General features: G+C 40.0%; 2 long non-coding RNA genes across 4 annotated transcripts; both read right to left on the bottom strand.

The window, feature by feature from the left end:
• Positions 1 to 477: 477 nt before the first annotated feature.
• Positions 478 to 6,029, bottom strand: LOC118743403. 3 transcript variants are annotated; one of them, XR_004993460.1, is made up of 4 exons: positions 5,828 to 6,029; positions 1,173 to 1,412; positions 792 to 1,092; positions 481 to 724 (listed from the first exon to the last, which is right to left on the bottom strand). It is a non-coding gene; the product is annotated as an uncharacterized LOC118743403 (long non-coding RNA). The 3 variants fall into 3 exon arrangements; XR_004993458.1 differs by having other exon boundaries at positions 478 to 1,092; positions 5,828 to 6,019; XR_004993459.1 differs by having other exon boundaries at positions 480 to 1,089; positions 5,828 to 6,019.
• On the bottom strand, positions 2,951 to 3,868 carry LOC118743404. Its single transcript, XR_004993461.1, has 2 exons — positions 3,711 to 3,868; positions 2,951 to 3,637 (listed from the first exon to the last, which is right to left on the bottom strand). It is a non-coding gene; the product is annotated as an uncharacterized LOC118743404 (long non-coding RNA).
• Positions 6,030 to 16,597: the final 10,568 nt, after the last annotated feature.

The raw sequence follows: 16,597 nt of genomic DNA, 5'->3' as shown, positions 1-16,597 counted from the left end.
GTCACCGTTTGAGAAGGTTCTCCAGGATTCGACCACCTTTTTTTTCGCACATTCTGTCGCATGAAATCCACTTCTTATCGCGCTTAATGATCCTTTTCAAATATGATTTGATTTCGATATGGGCAAATCCTAGCGTTGCTGACGGTACGTTTGCACGTTTCTTTTAACTTTTATGCCGACAAAAAAATAAAAGCAATTTTTTTTGTTTTGTGCTATAAGGGAAGGTTTAAAGCAGTACTTATGAGAACACAATAATGGAAATGTTAATTTGAATTAATGCCGGTGTATTTGCCTTCGAAATTTGTGTTCTGACGTTAGAGAAAAAGGAAGCGATTTTGATATGACCATCAAAGTCAACCGATTTGCGATAACTGTTACGTATGGAGAGCACAATCTACAAAAATACTTTGAAGAGAAAATAATGAAGTTAATAAAATGTATTATAAAAGCAAACTAAAGGTTGGACTAACTTTAAAACAACTGCGTTGAAAAAATAGGTTTTTTTTAAAGCGGTATTGTTGTATTTTATTAAAAATGGCATAGTACAACATATTCTTATATACAGTGTAGGATAAAATAATAGAAACGTACAGCTTTCTTTTATTTTTATTGTTTGAAGAATTCTTTCATTTTCGTACATTTTGTCTACGTTAATTAAAATCTAGACTTCTTTTGCACGTGGAATAAGTCATAAATAAATTGTGGCCCATTTTTTAATTTTGGCCTGGAAGAAATAATAGAAACAAAGTATTATTTCTAAATAAATTAAACTTTGACCCAAAAATTCTTACAAAAATATTATTGTTTCAATAGCTTATTGAACCGCCGCCTTGCCTGATTACCTCTTCGCATATTCGGTGCATCGAATTAACCAAGTTTGCACAAACACTTTTCGGAATGCGATACCACGGTTTTAGGATGTGGCGCCACAATTCGTCTTTATTGCTGGCTTTAAAACTACTATGCCATGCGAGAAGTTGAATTGCATGAATTTTTTGCCGATTTTGGTTGACTATTTCTCGGATTCGCCCATACATATATCACGTCCGTTATCACATTTTAATTCAAAATAAAACCAACAACAGTTTGCTTCTGGTTAAAAATGAATTGGTTGTAATAATCCGTAATTTGACTTTATTTTTATTTAAAGAATGTTTTAGAAAAATACTCACAGGATTTGCGGTCTTACTTATTGTATATGTATGTACTCTGATGAAACCATTGATTTTGTCACGTAAGTTATGACCTCCTTTTCATCGAATTTCTCGACACCAAGTGTTCCAAGCGCACCTAATAAGTGACGTTCGTTTTCGTATCGTTTACTTAACTCTAAAGTCGTACGAATGTCACGTCCGACATTATGGAAACACCCTTATGTACATACCTACATAAGAGCGATAAGCTGATGACGTCTATTGAAAAAAAAGGAAAATACTTAATCCTCAAACCAATAATATCACAGGCTAAATTGACCCTTGAGGGATTTGGTTGTCTAAAGTCTACCAAATCTGTGTATAAAAAAACTCTTGTTAGTATTCAATTGTCTCGGTGCGCAATAAAAAATAAACTTATTGACAATTATTGCAATACTTGGGGCTATTGTCAAGGTGAAAAATCCCATAAGTCGATCTACAAAAAATTCATGCAATTGCTTTTTCTTAAAATTCCAGATCTTTTACTCAATTTATTCAAACAAAATTGAAGTAAAAGGTATGAAATTTTAAGAAAAAGCAATTGCTTAGTTTTTATTCATACGGGCCAATGCCTCATTAAACGCAGTATTTCCAAAGTCGACAGTGTTTTAGGTCAATTTTAGAAGCTCCCCGTCTGCACATTCTTATACCACTGTGCAGTATTGTTCCCGAAATATGTATTTTGAACTGTAAAAATAAATTCGAGATTCTCAATTTTATTCCTTCGAGAGCGGTGGGATATCATATTAACTCATATCCTTACATATGGAGGTAAAGAATGAGAGTGCAATGGCCGGCGCATAGGAATTTGAGAATATTTAATCGTGTTTTTCGCTACTTCGCCATGGAATCGAAATTTAAATCAACGAGCAAATAAATGCCAAAATTAATTAAACTAAACCGTTGTAAGCGAAATGAAGACAAAAAATAGCTATGTACATATATGTAATAGAATCTCTACTACACCCTGATTAGAGAAGTCATGCGCATTTATCAGATGAGATACAAATTCACGAATAAACGCGGTAAATATATGAGCAATAAGAGCTGACAGAAAAGGTGAACAAGAGAGTTCGGAGGAAATTCAATGAGCTGCCGCATAATTACTGCAGTGAGCGACTAGCGAAAATACACAAAAACCAAATGAGGGATTGATTGTAGAGCAACAGGAGAGCGATGGCGGTCAAGTACTCTACAAAACAAGTTAGAGAAGCTAGAAATGGAAAATATGAAATAAATTTTTAATAGCGAAAACTTTTCAAACCAGCTGAGCGAAAAGGAAACAATTTGATTTCAGAATCAAAATCCCATGCCAAAAGTCAAACTAGTGAATGAAAAATGGGTAAAAATATGACCAGTAGCCAAGTAACGGGCAAGTGAGAGAAAAAGCGTACGACGACTGTGGACACGAGGCAGATAGTACTGTGTGCGTATATGCCGTATAGGAGCCAAATACATAGCAACAATAAAAGTAACGAATCCAGAGTGAGTCAAAACTGAAAACTAAAATAACGTGCTTAACAACGCGAGCGCCAACGAGCGAGTATTACAAATAGCATAGCAGCAGCAGTGGCGGCGGTGATAATGGAGGTAGCAAAAGCAGACTACCGTAGCCAACAACAGCAACGCCAGGCAAGCAAGGGGGCAATCAACGAGCTATTCGCGAACACGAAAGGTAAATGAATGGGCGGACGTATGGTTTGAGCGAATGCAAGCGATGAAATAAATGTGGATCAGCGTTGCCGCTTTGGTAATTTTTAACCAAAATTGGTAATTTAGTAATTTATTTTTTCAATTTGGTAATTTTTTCGATTCAGTCCTTCATTTCACATAGGGGCCCGTAAGCGCTTCCTTTTATAGAAATACCAGGTAATCCTGAAAGTTTCATAAAACGAAAGATTGTTTTAGCGTCTCTTTGTGACTGGAATGGTGTGATATCTAACAAACAGCTACAAAGTGACTATTTTTATATCTATCGTGTCCATTCCCGGAAGGTTTTGGGTGGTCGTGCCTTTCCTTGTCAGTTCGTCAGCTTTGCAATTGCTATGCGGTGTACACAGGCAACCATACGAGTAAATATGTATGTTCTCGTTCAAAAAGGTGCGGCATTCAGTAAGGGATTTCACTTTGTCAATGTGTGAGTGGAAAGCTTTCAGAACTGCCTTAAAGCGTTGAATTTTTGAGATATTTTCGGCCACTTGTTGACACATGTATGTATGTATGTATGTATATGGGCCATAACTGGACATATGTTGATTTTAAAGTGATCCAAAGTTTGAGGTTTATTCGTATAAATATGGCCATGCGAGTAGCCTCATAAAAAACCAATGGTGCCAAGTCGGCTGATCTCAGTGGCAAAATGACATCTTCTCTACGGGAAATTATGCGCCTGATAATCCCCTGTTGTAACGAACTGTATCCATGGAAATACACAATACGTAAACCTTTATGAGCCATAAAACAGTATAATGTTCTTAAAACGACGTGCAATCGCTACGTTTGTTTATTCGGCCATACTTAGGTTTGAAACCCCCGCCAAGTGTTTCTGGCGTTGTGGCTTTCAGCGTTCACGCAGACGTAAAAAATATAATTGAATAGAGCGCTGATTGCCTCAAAAGCTTGGTGTCTTCGGATATATATATATATATGTATATATATGTAGACATATGGATACCGTCGTTTAAAGTACAAAACCAACAACAAGTACAAAATCAACAAAATGCAAAACCGAGTATCAAGATAATGCAAAACCCTGTATGGGAGGCTACACAAATTATTTTCTAGAGAGTAAAAACACTCATATTTCAAAATGGTTCTCCCTTTTATAAAGCAATCGCATTTCTGGCTAGTATATTTCAAGACGAATGGATAAGGATTGAGCCAAGAGCTTGTGTGATCTAATCTAATCTAATTTTTGGCAGCAAATGTCAGTAACGCGGTTTTGCAGAATCACGATACGCGGTTTTGTACTTTAAACGACGATATGTATATGTATGTACAGTTCTGCACATCAAAAGTTTGGTATTTTTTTGTTGCATTTGGTAACTTTTTCTGGTGATTTTGGTAAAAAATAAAAAAATGCTGTGGCAACACTGATGTGGATACAGTGAAATTTTATCAGAACGAACGAAGGCGACAACGCACCGCAGTGACTTTAGCCCCAACGACAAGGTGGGGAACGCGCAATTAATTTGTACAGCGTCCATATGCAAGAAGAAATACCCGAATAACGACTTGGTAGCCAAGGCGAAGAACGACATCTACACGACCCGCACGATGAGTCGCTTGCACACATGCACACGCATATAGCGGCAAATTTATGCATACACATGCATATTTTTATACATAAATGTTTTAAGACGGCTGCGAATGTGTGGCTGAACACAGGCAGACACGAGGCATGGTACGTGCCATCACGGATAATATTAGAAATGCTATGAAAAAATGGATACCGCAAATACGGTCGGAATAAACCTGAGATTTTGAAATTAAGTAAAAGTAAAATCCATTTAGGATTCTGTGAGAGAACTGCCTTAAACAAATAACTCAATTAGCAGAACCACCAATTTTGACACTGCCATATGTAAATGTAGAGGCTCTAATTCATATTTTTAACTTGCTATCTGTCAAAAGTTCCATTTTTGTCTCCGGAAAGCCTTTTCAGAACAGGTCAATATTTCCATAGTCTTTCTTTGATTTTCTCATGAAGATCAACACCAGATCGTACTTGGAAAATTTGATTTAATACTCACTATGCAACACCATTGGCGTCATTTTTATCCTTATTTGGGGACTATAGAAAACCAAAAGGCTGAGAAGAACGGTCTGCAAATATGCTTAGCTTGCTATCCTGCCAAAGCTAGCAAAAATATATTGCTGCAACGGCTAGAAGCGTAGGCCAAGCCACCGCAGTTAGCGTCAACCGCCGGCTGCCAGTCGCCGCCACCGCCTTGATTGCCAAATGTGTGTTGCCCCCCCAACTTGGTGGATTGTATTTGTGTACATACATACATATGTCCATATCGAACGAGCGAACAACCGAAAGAGGAATTCCACACACACACACACACACGCGCATACTCATTATTTCAGTTGCCTACTATTATGGGCTCTGCCGCTGCGGCCGACGTCGTTTTTGTTATTGCTTTGCACGCTGTTGCTGCTCTGCCCGTCTCGGCCGTCAGTTCCTTTTGCGTAGTATTTTTATCGATCGAGTTAAACATGTATATAGCCACACCACTCCACATTTCTGTATTATATGTACTAAAAAAAAATTGCGGCAAAAAGGCGAGATTACCAAAATTTTAATATCATAGTTTTCACATTTCTTTACTTTCATCGCATAATTAAACCTTGTTCTCGTAATATCACTTCAAAATGCATTAGTTAAGCAAAATCGTTATGTGGGTTAAAAGTTGATCTGCGTCACTTGCGATTCCTTCAATACATACATACATACATACATACATACATACATATATACATACACATACATATTGCACGAATTTCAATAAATTTACTAAGATTCTTATACATTATACATAACATTTATCACTTGCTTTTCTTGATATTTCACTTTTCTTTATATATTTTTATTTGCAATTTCAAGGGGTAAAAAATTTTATTTCACTTACTTTTGCTTCAATTGAAATGACGACAACGACTACAACGACGACGACGAGAACGAACGACTTAAAGCGACGACAACCACATACAGAGTTTGGAAACCACCATGCTGTGGCTGCGGCCAAAAAGAAAACTATCCAACCTCTCGAGAGAATATAGAGAGTAGGTATAATGCGCGTGTGCAGTGTGCGAGAGAGACTGCATACTAAGATTACCAGATGTTACTAGCTGAAATTATTTGTAGCACTTATCGCTGAAATTACTATAAAACTATTGGAAAGAACATTTAAAATAATGAATTTACAGTTTCCTTCGTTCCCCTGCCTACATATATTTGCATACATACATACATACGTCGTGCCGCGTAAGTAACCTCACCAAACCAAGGCTATATTGTACAAATCGGAAGTAAACTGGATCTTATTGGTTTCTAGTGCCATAAAGATCAACGAAGCTCCATACGACTCAGTAGTTGTCCTACACCAACAACAACCACTTTCTTGTTTGAAAAGTTCATTGATTCATACACTCTAATGGGTTTTGAACCAAACCAGTTTTGAACCAAACCAGGTTTTGAACCGAACCATCGACGGCAATTAACCTGACCGTCTTCATTTCAAATCCCTAGAACCGAACCGAAAATCATCAGAAAATGATTGAAAAATTCAGCGAAATGTTTTTCATTAAATTGCGTTTTGAAAACTTAGCATTGCATTATAAAACTGTCAACATTTTGTATTTAATACCAACCAAGGTACATTGAACAGGTAGTATCAGTAGAGCAGCTGATTTGATTTATTTTCAAATTATTTGGTCTCGAAAATGTCAAATATTTTTAATTTTTTCTCACGAAAATTATAAGTTGTTAAAATCCATTTGCTTGTGAAACCTTTTTCCATACAAAACAAGCGATTGAATAGCAGCTTTTGGAACGTTCGCCCAACTCGGCAGCACGACCGCTGATTACTGGGCCTTGCAAAGGATGGATCAATGCTTCGAGAAGCAAACAAATTTACTAGGAAAGAAAGTTGCATCAATTTTTATTTTTTCCAATTTCAATTTTTTATTTTTTATAATTTTTTGTATTTCACATGGCACGCTTTGATTTAGAAGAAAAAATTCAGAACAGTTTTTGACACTTTCGATACCAGAAGCAACAACAAAATACACGCAAATGTTGTTTTTGCTCTACTGATACTACCTGTTTAATGTGCCTTGATACCAACTGAACAAATTGTCATTTAACATTGGTTTATAGTGGCTTCGACAGGGTACACTTTTTTTTCAAGTTGTTTGAACCACTGAAACCGATATTTGAAATGGTTTGCAGCCATGGAAAAACTGATCAAACTGATTTTTTTGTGTTTTGCCACCCCAATCTCAGAATTCGATGAAAAGATGTTGGTAATAGTGCGCCAGCTCATCAGTCCATCGGCAATTACGCGCGCAACCTCAGCAAAGTTATAGTATTCTGCCGAGTTTGGTCAGTTTGCCAGTTTGGTTCACAACTGGTTCACAACTGTCGAAAAGGTACGCAAAAGAGATTTATCGTGGACAAGGCGTGATTCTAAATGCACTAAAAGCGGATCAGATTTGAGCTCTAGATTTTCCCTACAGGGTATCGGCTAAAGAAACAAAATACATGCAACAAATCAAACCCAAAAAAAGCTTATTTACTGTTTGAAACTTGTTTATTATACATAAATGTACATATCGACGGCTTATATTCAATAGATACAACCTACACTCAGAAAAAAGCATTTCCTTAAATAAAGAAAACAGTATCCTTATTTTCGAGTTACTGTTTTTTCCTTAATATTACGAAAGATTGTCCCTTAATTTAAAAATAGGGCGTCATAAATTTGAAGAAGTAAATTTAGTCAATATAAGTAATAATTTCCTTAAATAATTTCGAATTTTGTCAGTGCTGTTAAGACAAAGTTAATTGCTTTCCTGACAAATGTCGGCTGTGGCGTCGCGTAAAGACTACAGCTTCTCGTTCTGAGATCGCAGGTTCGAATCCGGTTAGAGGTAGTTAGAGTAAGGTAAGTCAATTATTTCAATTTAAATATAAATTGTAAAATTAATTTCACCTAAATACTCAAATAACATAAAAACTAAATTAGATAAATTTGTTTTTTCAACACAATTTAAAAAATTACAATTTCAAATAAATAAAAAATATAAAAAAAATACAAAATTCCTTCTCTGGGACTCGAACCTTGCATCTCTCGACTAGCACTCCAGAGCTTTGCTCTGTCGGCCATTGCCATTGTTTGAGCGCCACGAGCAAAATGACATACTTATTCCTTTTACGGGGGAGAAAATGGCAAGAACATTTTTCCGAAAAACTAAGGAATTGTGTTTTCCTTAAACTTAATATTGCCTCACTGGCTTTTTATTCGTTTTTTTAGAATTTTTTACACGGAGTATCTGAATTTATGCGGTTTTTGAAAATGCTTGAACGCGTCCCCTGTTTTTGTATGAAAGTAAAGAACTTTTTTATGCGGATTTTTTTTTATGCGGCTTTCTGAGGAACGCATGTAACGCATAAAAATAGACCTAAGTGTACTGACCTTGTATATCGCATGTTACTAAAATTTGTTATTAAATTGCAAAGTTAAAATTAACATCAATCATGGCAGTTAAGTCCCGGATTGGTTCTAACATCAGAAAGCAGTTTTTGTCAAAATTCCAGATAGGTTGTAATGAATATATTCCCTCGATATGTTTAACAATACAATAACGGTACAGCATAACAATTTCACTGATTGAGCCTTATCCTGAGTTTCGTCAGAAAACAAATTCACCCGAAATTTGTTCATCCGTCCGTAGTGAATACACATAAGCGAAAAAAGAAAGTGAACTATTTCGGGCGAAAATAAAACTCATGATGAGACTGATTATGAATAAATCCAAATAAATCATCGAGCAAACTGTAAAAACTGTGGCATCACTATCGATAAGTAAAATTCTCCGCAATGCACATACGTATGTATCTACATATATTTTTGCATACTCTTTTAAATGAGAGCAAATATGGAATATTGCGGCAAATATATGTACATACATACATACATACATACTACATACTTATAAGTGCAAATTAATTCAACGAACCAACGAATAATGAAAAAGGTTTGCAATAAAATCGCAAATAAAACTATGTTTATATGTATAACCAAGTATGAATAATAGTATTGAAAAATACGCAAGCTATACCGATATTCAAATTGCAGTGCACGGAAAGTTCTCAATTGTAAGAGATTGGAGAAAAGAAATTATGTATGTACATATGGACAGTTGGTGTCAAATGTAAGTGTACACTTTGTTCTAATATAATATTCACAATTATTTTCATGAACATTTCGAGCCCTAACCGCCAAAATAACGTAAGCGACAATTTTTTCAAAATTTTATTTTTGATGCAGAAATATTCCTAGAGCGTCATGATGCATTTCTGCATCAAAAAGAAAAATTTGAAAAAGATGTCGCTTTCGTTATTTTGGCGGTTAGGGCTCGATTTTTTCATTAATTAGGTACACGGTTCAACAAAATTTGGTCGTATTTTATCTCAAAAACATAGCCGACCTCATCTTATATATAGAATTGTTGATGCTGATTTGCAGTGAATTTACAAAAATTTATCTAGCATGCCCAGTTTTTGAGAAAAGAAAATGTTGAAATGTCGAAAAAGGGCAAATTTCAAAAAATATTCAAAAATATAATTCGGACGTAGTTTTTCCGAGGAAAAAAACACGTATTAATGAAAATCCGATTCGTCTGATGGATTCTATCTCATGTCGATGGATTGAGTAGAAAGAGGTGAAAAAAAAAACTTTGAAAAAAAAAATACCGGAGAAGAACATGCCAAACGATTCCACCAGGACATAGCCACTATTCAAAAATGGTATGGAAACCAAACCTTCACATGCTTGATACAAGGTCTCAAGTCATCCACATGAGGTAGAATCCATCATACGAGTTGGATTTTCATTAATACGAGGTTTTTTCTTCGGAAAAACTATGTCCAAATTCTATTTAATTTTTTTTTTTTTGGAAATTAGCAATTTTTTGACACATCAAAAGTTTTTTTTTTCTCAAAAACTGAACGTGCTAGAAAATTTTTATAAATGCGAGCCAATTTGTTGAACCGTTTATTTATGAAAATATAGTTCATTCTATAACATATACCATATAAATCAAAGTTTCACACTTTGCACAAACTTCACAAAAATTCAAACAAATTTCATTAAAATTTTAAATTTTTTACTCAGAATTTCTAGAAAATTTTCGAGTACGCAGTTTTGTAGCCCGCTCAATTTTAGTAAAACAAAGTGTTTACAAGTCGCTAAAAATGACCGTTAATTTTTTTAATTTTTGTTTTTGGGGGGTGTTGCGGTTTTGAAACTTGCACTTTGTTTAATAATATTTAATAAAAATAAATTTCATGAAAATAATTGTGAATTTTATATTAGAACAAGGTACACACTTACATATGACAAGGTACACACTGTATCTGATTCAGAGTTGGCAACACTGAGAAGGAACTTCATTGAGAATTTCTTTAATTTTTATTTGTTAATTCTGTACCAAGATATTTTAAAAACTATCTCTCGTGTAAGCATTGTAACATTGTTATACCATTAATATAATAATAGTCGTTGGCCGACAGTACTAAGTGCCAAGAACCAAGGGACATTTGCAATAGTCACGGTGACCATCCGTTCTCAATTATACGGGTCAGTCCTCTTTTTTGACCCATTGTCCTGGAAATTTATTTATTTTATACGGGACGCCAAATGTTCGGTATTTCTTTTAATGTCCTGTATTTGTCCCGCATTCGGTGTTCGACGCCTTAACAGCTCATTAAAATGGCATGCCATGAGCTAGTTTTAAGTGATATTGGTATATGTATTATCGTAATTTTCTCCATAAACAGTTATTATTTTCTAACCTGATTGCGTCTGATTGAAATCGAGGGATACATACAGTGACCAATATATAAATTACGACTCGACATTTTAGCAAAGTTTGGCTATTTGTCTTTCGTTTGTTTAATAAACTCCGTTGCATAATTATAAATCCAGTACAAGTACAATAGCTATCACTTCTACCATTTTGTTCAAATTATTGCTGCTTTTCCACAATAGTTTTTCATTAAAAACGGTCTCAAGCTCAATCAAAATTGTTGAATAAAAATTTCAGATATTTTAATATGATTATTTTCGTTTTTAGAATCAATAATATTGAAATAATACATTTATCAATTTTCGAGTAACTTTGGCAATCAAATTCGGTTTACTCATATTCGTAAACCCAGTATGGAAATCCGAAAATGGAATATTTCAATTCGATTTCGGAATAAGTAGTATGAAAAAGGAAACTCATGATGCGTTCCAGCTAACTCCGTGTAAAAGCCTGTAAAACTGTCAAATAACAAAATTACTCTCTTGAAAGAGAGGAGCGAGAGCGAAACAGTAAAAGTCACTTGGAACGCGAAAACACACTTTTCCTGTAACTACCTCCATTTTTTTTTTTTAATTAAGAGCGTCATGGAGATGATCAAATATCTTTATCAATCGTCTCGCGTTATGCTTGACAAAAAACAAGCTCACTTGCCTTCTGTTTTCCGGGCATACGAAGAGATGATTCGAGTCGTGGGTTGTCTCTCCGCATGCCGGACATTCGTTTGACACATCTGCATCTAATCTGCTCAGGTATGAGTTCAACCTGCTGCAGTAGCCAGAGCGAAGTTGGACTATTGTGGTTCGTGTCTGCCGAGGCAGACGAAGCTCGGTCTTGTCTATGGCTGGTGGCTGTGTGCCCAGAACGGCATTCACAGGTCTGAAGTCTACGTAACTTGAGACTGACTCCCTGTGACTGCCGCTCGAAGCCTGTCGATAAACTGACGGATACAGAGGATGCTTTATGAACCTCTGGACTTCGTCCGTAAGTTCATAAAGATGCCTTCTGGCATGCCTTGGCGAGGGGTCGTCTGCAAGCAGTTGTCTGTTCGGGTGTCCACGTCTGTGGCTCCCTACTAGGAATTGCGTGCAGAGCATTGTGTTGTGCTCCCTATCAATTTCGCCTCGTCGTGCAGGTGGTGTTCTGGCGACATCAGAAGGTATCCGGTTGTTGTTGTTGTTGTCATTCCCACGACAGCCGGTTCTACGTACCGGAATGACTCGGGTTTCACCCGACCAAGGGCTGTTGTTTCGGCGATCTAACCCCGTTTAGGTCGGCGAAGTATCTCAGAAGTTGTCCGTCCATAGGGCAACATTCACTACGCATTCTCCTACTCAGGGCTGGCATCGAGTCAAACCCTGGGCCAGAAATATACACCTGCTGTATATGCCGAAGACGTTTACACCACAACTCCACCTCAGTCAAGTGTAATGCCTGCGAGGGGTGGAGTCACCTCAGGGTCTGCTCGGGACTACGGACTCACAGACAGTGGACCACGTCGTACGTGGCCCCCTGTTGCTCAAATAGAGCAGCCTCCACGGCAACCCTTAGTCCGCCCGTGCAGCCCCACACACTCACACAGCAACCACACACAGTCGCCACAACACAACAACATACCACAGCCACCACAGACCACATAACACACACAACCGCACCACCACCCACACGCCGCCGCCAACAACTCTTGGTTCCCCCTACAATCTGCACGGTATGTCAGACCAGAATATTCCGTAATGTGACATCAGTCAAGTGCAACACCTGCCTTGGCTGGTGCCACTTTAGGGCATGTTCAGGTCTGCGCACCACGCGAGATTGGACGGGGAATTTCGAGGGCCCGTGTTGCGCTGCTCGGTCGCTGACATCAATTGCGACGCCCCCCACTACCACCACAGGGAGGCAATCACCCCAGCAGCACACACAGCCAACGGCGGCAAGAACATACACCTCACTCACACCCCACATCACAACACGTCTCCCGAACCACATGAAGCTCCTCCAATTCAACTGTAACGGGCTACAGAGCAAGATTGAGGAGATAACCGCCTTTATGTGTCGGCATGGTATATTAATAGCTGCGGTCCAAGAGACGAAGTTGCACAGCAATTCAACTTTGTTGAATTGTGCCGGGTACAACGTGCACCGTCGAGATCGCGAGCGAGATAATGGTGGTGGCTTAGCGTTCATCACGCACCACACCGTGCAGTATCGTCTTATCGAAGCAGACATCGACCGCAGGGATACCACCCTAGAATGTCAGGGCATCGCTATCCGGTCAGGCGATGTCGAGCTCGAAATATTTAATATATACATACCCCCTGTCACCTGCTGCCCGGCAGGATATCACCCTGATATAGGTGCGCTCCTCAGAGGTGAAAACCGTATGGTAGTAGGTGACTTTAATGCGCACCACGATCTTTGGCACTCAAGCCTGTCAAACGATCGTAGGGGAACAGACTTGGCTGAGCAGATAGACGATTCGACATTCTGCACAATGAACGACGACGCACCCACCAGGATTATGGGTAACTGCAGTAGCTCGCCAGACATCACAATAGTCAGCGCTGGTCTGATAAACAGCATAACGTGGCGACCTATGCTGACTCTAGCATCAGACCATCTACCCATAGTCATCTCGATTGATAAACCAACCGACTTTGCCTCCGCCAAACACCGGACCTATGTCAACTTTTCTAAAGCTGACTGGAAAGGTTACGCGGAGTTTACTGAAAACACCTTCACATCGCTCCCCACACCAACCGACGTCCACCTCGGTGAACGTAAGTTCCGCAGGGCTATCACTGCTGCTGCAGCCCGCTTCATACCGGCAGGGTGCATATCGGACCCACGTCCAAACTTCCCTGCCGAAGCGGCTGTTTTAGCAAATGAGCGTGATAGCCTTCGTCAGGCCGATCCCGGAGATCCCCGTATCAGGGATCTCAACGCGGAGATTCGGCAACTTGTAAACGTACATAAGCGGAAGAAGTGGGAGGAGCATCTGAAGACTTGCAACTTCACCTCTGGTGTGAGCAAGCTTTGGTCAACCGTGAGGTCATTGTCTAATCCGACGAAGCACGACGACAGAGTCGAAATTTCCTTCGGCGACCATGCTTCGTCGGACCCGGAGCGATGCGCGAGCTATTTCAGCCGGCAGTTCATACTGCATCCTCCGGTGGACAAAGCCAAGCGTCGAGTGACCAGAAGGCTGCACAAACTGCCAACAAATGGTGCCCCCCTTGCTTTCACTTGCGGTGAAGTTCAGGTGGCCATCGGGAAGGCGAAAGCCTCCAAAGCCATGGGTCCCGACGGTATATGCATGCTGATGCTGAAAAAATTTGGGTCCTGCGGGGGTAGCGTACCTAACGGAGGTCCTCAATTTGTCAATGGCCACTCTCATCATCCCAGACATCTGGAAGGTGGGGAGAGTGGTCCCACTGCTCAAACCGGGGAAACCTGCAAACAAAGGAGATTCGTATCGTCCGATTACACTCCTTTCCCCGGTAGCGAAGACACTCGAGGCCTTGCTACTCCCGTACTTCACAAATCACCTGACCCCAGCGAAGCATCAGCATGGTTTCCGTAAAGTGCACAGCACAACAACAGCACTTAACGCCATAAACACTCAGATAACTCGTGGCCTTAACCGTAACCGTCCCTGTGAGAGAACGATTCTAGTAGCGTTGGACTTGTCAAAGGCGTTTGACACCGTCTGCCATTCCACGCTACTAGAAGATATAGAGGCCTCCTCTCTCCCACAGAGGCTCAAACGGTGGTCGGCAAATTATCTAAGTGGTCGACATTCGTCGGTAATGTTTAGAGACAAAACGAGTAAGCAGCGAAAAATAAAACAGGGGGTTCCTCAGGGTGGTGTCCTTTCCCCGCTACTGTTTAACTTTTATATTTCAAAGCTCCCTCAACCACCAGAGGGAGTCTCGATTGTCTCCTATGCCGACGATTGCTCGATTATGGCGACTGGGAATGGAATTGATGACCTGTGTTCGAAAGTAAACGGCTATCTCTCCGAACTTTCTCGCTTCTTCACTGCAAAGTGTCTAGCCCTCTCCCCTACGAAATCCTCTGCGACCCTGTTCACAACCTGGACGAAGGAGGTCAGGCTACCGCTGGGGATTCACGTCGATGACACACCAATTCCGACGGTGAATAACCCCAAAATACTCGGAGTAACTTTCGACAGCCTGCTCTCCTTCTCTGCGCACTCAACCGCTATTGTCAATAAAGTACAGAGCCGCAACAAGGTCCTCAAGTCGCTAGCCGGCAGTACTTGGGGCAAAGACAAAGAAACGTTGCTGGCAACATACAAGGCAATAGGCCGGCCGGTTTTGAACTACGCAGCGCCAGTGTGGTCGCCTGGGACTAGTAGGACGCAGTGGACGAAGCTACAGACCGCACAAAACACCGCACTGAGGACAGCGACGGGATGCCTCCTGATGACGCCTGAACACCACCTGCACGGCGAGGCGCAAATGCTCCCGGTAAAGGAGCACAATATAATGCTCTGCAAGCAGTTCCTGATCGGGACCCACAGAAGTGGCCACCCGTGCAGGCAGCTGCTTGCAGAGGAGCCCTCGCCTAGGCACGTCAGGAGGCATCTATATGAACTAACGGACGAAGTCCAGAGGTTCATTAAACAACCTCTGGACCCGACAGCCTACAGACAGGCCTTGAACGGCATTCACAGGGACTCAGTCTCGAGTTATGTAGACTCTAGACCTGTGAATGCCGTTCTAGGCACACCACCCCCGGACATTGACGAGACGGAGCTTCATCTGCCTCGGGAGACAAGAACCACAATAGCCCAACTTCGCTCTGGCTACTGCAGCAGGTTAAACTCATAAATGAGCAGACTAAACGCAGATGTGCCGAATGAGTTCCGGCATGTGGAGAGACACCTCATGACTCAAAGCATCTCTTCGTATGGCCGGAAAACCCAACAACCCTAACGCCTTTGTCCTGGTGGGCCGACCCCAATGAGGCTGCACGCTTCTTAGGGCTGCCGTTAGTGGAACTTGACGGCAACGACTGAGATACCAACCGATCTGGGCGGGGTTGTTGTAGCCGCTACAACAACAACAAGGTATCCGGTCGCTGTCCGTAGTGCGGTGTTTTGTGTTGTCTGTAGCTTCATTCATTGCGTACAATTGCCATGTATGTTGCCAGCAACGTTTCTTTGTTTTTGCCCCAGGTACTTCCGGCTAGCGATTTGAGGACCTTGTTGCGACTCTGTACTTTGTTGGCAATAGCGATTGCGTGCGCAGAGAAGGAGAGCAGAATGTCGAATGTTACTCCGAGTATTTTAGGATTATTTACCGTCAGAGTTGGTGTGTCATCGACGTGAATACCTAGCGGTAGTCTGACCTCCTTCGTCGTATTTAACCAAAGTTTATCACTTTATCAAACGATTTTGGTGGACAAATGTATAAATTTCAGCAAAATTCATATCGGACAGGTTACTAGGTGGTCGCTTTTGCTACGAACACATAAAAAGCAAATGTACACAATGGACGAGGTAAGAATAAAAGCGTTAGTAGAAATAAAAGTTAAATAATGAACAATTTTATGTAAATATTTACCAAGGTGCATTCATGAAAGAAAGCGGATAAACTGATAAATTTAAGCAATGTATCCCTTTATCACTTTAGATGAAGACCCCTGTTTGAATCAGATGGATAACAAATCTGCAGCCGGATTCCAACTTTCGCTATCGCTAAAATGCTAAAACAAACACTTTTTTTCCGAATTTTTGGCGATCTCCAAAAATTGCGATTCTGTCCTAAAAATTGCGTAGCTTAAAG

Source organism: Rhagoletis pomonella, unplaced genomic scaffold, assembly GCF_013731165.1.
Source record: "Rhagoletis pomonella isolate Grant_MI unplaced genomic scaffold, Rhpom_1.0 Rhpom_scaffold_00007, whole genome shotgun sequence".
Lineage (NCBI taxonomy): Eukaryota > Metazoa > Arthropoda > Insecta > Diptera > Tephritidae > Rhagoletis > Rhagoletis pomonella.
The sequence above is the reverse complement of the archived record's forward strand: the minus strand, read 5'-3'. Positions and strand labels throughout refer to the sequence as shown.